Raw genomic sequence first — 5,418 nt, 5'->3', positions numbered from 1 at the left:
ATCCATTTGAAAGACAGTAAACTTTTTGTGAGCAGCATAAGCCATGAATATCCTTATGGCTTCTAACCTAGCAACTGGAGCAAATGTTTCATCATAGTCAATTCCCTCCTGTTGAGAATATCCTTTTGCAACCAGCCTTGCCTTGTTCCTTACAATTATGCCATCACTGTCAGTTTTGTTTCTGAATACCCACTTTGTACCAACAACCGATCTATTCTTGGGTCTTGGTACTAAGGTCCAGACTTTGTTTCTTTCAAATTCATTCAACTCTTCCTGCATTGCTTGCACCCAATCAGCATCTTGAAGAGCTTCTTCCACTTTCTTTGGCTCAGACTGAGAGAGAAAAGAGTTGTAAAGACATTCATTCGAAGTACCTGTTCTAGTTCTGACACCTGCCTCAGGATTTCCAATTATTAAATCAGGTGTATGTGATTTTGTCCACTTCCTTGCAGATGGAAGATTTTCTCTAGAACTGGATGCTCCCCCATGATTCATGCTGTCTTCGGTTTCATTTTCTGATGCTCCCCCTGAAACTACGCTCTCTGAGTTGGATCCTTCAGTATTTAGATTTTCAGCACTGTCAGTACTTGACTTATCAGAACTTGACGAATCAGAATTTGAAGAGCCAGATGTATGTTCTGATGCTTCTTGAGATGTGATAATATCTTGAGTATGCTCCCCCTGCATTGGTGCATCTTCCTTTGACGTAGTCACCACAGTTTCAATAACATCAGAGTTTAATCCATCAGAATTCACAGTATCAGGACTTAGACTGTCAGGACTTGAGGTATCAGAATATGAATCTTCATTTTCAAATCTCAGCTGATCATGATCAATGCAATCTTCAAGTCCAGTGATCTTCTTGTCATCAAAAGAGACATTGATAGATTCCATGACCACTTTTGTTCTCAAATTATAGACTCTGAAGGCTTTTGTAGAAAGTGGATATCCTACAAAGATTCCCTCATCAGCTTTTAGATCAAACTTGGATAGCTGTTCAGGATGAGTCTTGAGAACAAAACACTTACATCCAAATACATGAAAGTATTTGAGATTTGGCTTCTTGTTCTTCACCATCTCATATGGTGTTTTTCCATGCTTGTTAATGAGTGTTGCATTTTGAGTAAAACAAGCAGTCTGCACAGCTTCAGCCCAGAAATAGGTTGGAAGCTTTGCTTCTTCAAGCATTGTTCGTGCAGCTTCAATTAGAGTTCTATTCTTCCTTTCAACAACTCCATTTTGCTGTGGAGTTCCAGGAGCAGAAAATTCCTGCTTTATTCCATGATTTTTGCAGAACTCTTCCATTATCAAATTCTTGAATTCAGTGCCATTATCACTCAAAATTTTCATAGAATCTTTGATCAATTTATCCAGATGTTTGACATGATCAATCAGGATAGATGCAGTTTCACTTTTTGTGTGCAAGAAATACACCCATGTGTATCTGGTGAACTCATCTACTATGACCAACGCATATTTCTTCTTTGCAATAGACATGACATTCACTGGACCAAATAGATCAACATGAAGTAGATAATAAGGCTCAAGAATTGATGATTCAGTCTTGCTCTTGAACGAAGATTTTCTTTGTTTAGCCTTCTGACATGAGTCACAAAGACCATCAGGAACAAACACTGATTTTGGCAGTCCTCTCACAAGATCTTTCTTGATCAGTTCATTTATCTTGTTGAAGTTTAAATGAGAGAGTTTCTTGTGCCAATTCCAGCTTTCTTCAGTTGAGGCTCTACTCACTAAACAGATTGCAGAACCATCAGAACTTGTTGAAAGCTTAGCTTCATAAATGTTACCACGCCTGAATCCCTTCAGAACAATTTTTCCTTTAGATTTACTAACTATTTCACAATGTTCTGCAAAGAAATCAACATGATAACCTCTGTCACAGATTTGACTTATACTCAGTAAGTTGTGTTTAAGTCCTGAGACCAGAGCTACATCTTTAATAATGACATTCCCAAGATTGATATTGCCATATCCCAAAGTTTTTCCAATGTTGCCATCTCCATAAGAAACACTTGGGCCAGCTTTCTCCACAAAGTCTGATAGCAGGGCCTTATTACCAGTCATATGTCCTGAACATCCACTGTCCAGAACTAAAATATTTTTCCTGTTGCCCTGCAATCAAAAAGACCACTAATTATTAGTTTTAAGGACCCAGACTTGCTTGGATCCTTTGGCCTTTTTAGGTTTGTTAACATTTGTAGCGGATTTAACATCAGATTTTATGTTAACAGTTTTCTTATCAGAACTTATACTAGAAGGAACAACATAAACTTTCTTTAAAGAAGGTTTTATTTGATAATAATCATAGTACAAACTATGATATTCCTTACAAGTATAAATGGAATGCCATAAACTACCACAATGAAAACAAGGATTTTGTGGTTTGTATCTAACAGACTGACTCTTAACTCCTGACTTTGTAGATAAGGAGTTAATATTCTTATTCTTCCTGCAAAAAGAAGCCAGATGGTTAGAACTTCCACAGTTATGACATGCTTTCCTAGGAGCATCAGGAACAAATTTATAGTTATTGCTTTTATTCACACCTTCCTTTCCATTCCTGTTTTTTCTAGGTGATTTTACCTTGTTTGCATTCTTAACATCTTTCAGCTTATGCTTAAGCTGCTTCTTTGTCATTAAGCCTATGTTAACTTCAGCTGTCTTTTCCTGTTTTAGTTTGTCAGAAGCTAATTCCTTTTTAACTTCTGATTTCTCATTTTCAGATTTTTCAGTTACAAACTTAACAGGTTTTAACTTCGGCTTTTGCTTATCAACAGGCTTAATTTCTTCAGTTCCTTTTTCATATTTTCTCCATAACCTAAGCCCTCTTTCCAGTTTCCACTGCTTAGTAAATTTTGAGTTGTTTTGCCAGAGTTAGTCCAAGTTCTGATAATCTCTCTCTCCTTTTCTAACTCAGTTTTTAGAGATTCATTCATTTTTAGCACTTCATCCCTAACATAAAAAGCATCATCTCTATCCTTCTGAGTTTGATGAAACATGACTAACTCTTTTTCTAAGAAATTATTTCTTTTCTTAAAAGCAAGATTTTCAGAAGTTAATCTTTCACATGTTAAAGTTTGATCTCTATAACTAACAAACATGGTTTTAAGATATCTTCTCAACTCATTAATATCATCAGTATGAAAAGCATAAGTAGTCTGAGGTACCTTTGTTTCAGCAGCTTCAGAACTGCTCTCAGAACTTGATTTATCAGCATTTGCCATCAATGCATAGTTCTCCTCACTTTCAGAGTCTGAGGTGTCTGTCCAACTTTTCTGCTTTATGACAAGAGCTTTGCCTTTGTCATTCTTAGTCTTCTTGCAATCAGGAGATATGTGGCCTTTTTCACCACAATTATAACATTTAACATTAGCGTAATCTCCTCTGTCAGACTTTCCTCCTTTTCCTTCAGATCTTCTGAAATTCTTCTTATCAGAACTTATGCCTTTCCTGGAAAACTTCTTTCCCTTCCTGAACTTCCTGTATGCAATCTTTGTGATTCCTTTCACCATAAGAGCACACAGCTTCATCATCTCCTCATCAGCATCAGTTTCAGGCAAGCTTTCAGAATCTGAGTCATCATCACTCTCAGAACTTGATGACTCAGTATCAGATTTTATGATAAGAGCTTTACCCTTATCTTTCTTTGAGGAAGATGGTTTGGGGGATTCCTCTTCAGCCTTAAGAGCAACCGTTCTTGACTTCCCTCCTTTCCTCTTGCTTCTTTGTTCCATCTCAAGTTCATGAGTCTTGAGCATTCCATAGATTTCATCAAGAGTTGTTTCATCAAGATTGTAGTTGTCTCTTATTGTTGTTGCCTTCAAATCCCAACATTCAGGAAGAGCTAACAGGAATTTGAGGTTTGTATCTTCAAGATCATACTCCTTATTTACTAATGACAAGTCATTCAAGAGTTTGACAAATCTATCATATACATCAGTCAATGACTCATTAGTCCTAGAGTCAAAGTGTTCATACTCTTGAGTGAGTATTGTCTTCCTGTTTTTCTTAACTGTTTCAGTTCCTTGACACCTTGTCTCCAGTGCATCCCATATCTCCTTAGCAGTCTTGCAGTTGATTACCCTGTTTGACATTACATTATCAATGGCACTATGCAATAAGTGACGTACCTTGGCATCCTTAGCAATAGATGCTATATCTTCAGCAGTGTAATCATTCTTTTCCTTTGGTACGGTCATTGCTGCTTCACCTGGAACTACAACAGCGAGCTTGGTAGGTTTGTAAGGCCCTTCCCTGATTCTATCAAGGTATTCTGGATCTGTTGCTTCCAGAAACATGGTCATCCTTACCTTCCATATGGGATATTCAGATGGTCTCAATATGGGAACTCTGATAGTCTCATATCGACTCTGAGTTGATGTCTTTGATGATTCCTCAGTTTTGGTAGGCTTAGTTGGAGTTTCTGTGTCAGACATGATTGTGTTTGGATCTTTAACTGTATGTGTGTTAACAGATAGCTCTGATACCACTTGTTAGGTCACACTTTCACTGTAGAGGGGGTGAATACAGTGTTTATTACAATCAAATCAAACTTCAAGAACTTATGTAACAGAAAACAAACTTTATTTAAACAATAAACTCTGTTACAATCTGGAACTGTTATCTCTCAGTGATGAACAAAATATCACGAGAGCTACTAGAGTTATAATAAATAATATTCTCGATAATGATAACACATATAGTGTAAACTCTATTCCTGTGTTTATATACTACACAGTTACAAGATATTCGCTAATTGATATGGAATATGATTCTGCTTCCTAAAATATATCAATCAGATATCTTCTATTCCAAGTATTCCATTCTTCAAGGAATTCCTTCTTCATGCATATCTCTTCTTATGTTTATCTTGATCTTCTTAACTTTAATCAGCTACTGTCCTTATCTGATCGTCCTTCAGCACTTAAGTTCTGATATCTATCTCCTGATAACATAAGTAATGATATCCCTTAAGTTCTGACTTCCAGTATAAGTACTGATCAGTTAAGTACTGATTTGTTCTGTTCAAATAAGATCTGAAATCTAAACATAAAACATATTAGCCATGACATTATCAAATATATCTAACAGGGGGTGTGATAAGTGGCATTTTATACCACTTAGAACGTCTTAAAATGGCTTAAATTGGTGTCTTGAAATCAAGTATTTTGTGTATTTGATGCGTTTTTCTAGTGTTTATGCATTTCAGGGTATTAGTTGCATTTCGGAGGAGGAATCATCAAGAATAAGCCTTGGCATGTGTTCACCATTGCGAGAGGAAAAGAACCGGCAGATTACGGCGAAGAAACGGAGCAAACCTGGATTTTTTCCAGTAGGGTCCTGCGCGCCCGCGCAGCAATGCTGAGCGGCCGCGCAGGGTCGGGGAAAAGGATAAAT

This window comes from Apium graveolens, chromosome 10 (genome assembly GCF_009905375.1).
Source record: "Apium graveolens cultivar Ventura chromosome 10, ASM990537v1, whole genome shotgun sequence".
Classification (NCBI taxonomy): domain Eukaryota; kingdom Viridiplantae; phylum Streptophyta; class Magnoliopsida; order Apiales; family Apiaceae; genus Apium; species Apium graveolens.
Note: the sequence above shows the minus strand (reverse complement) of the source record.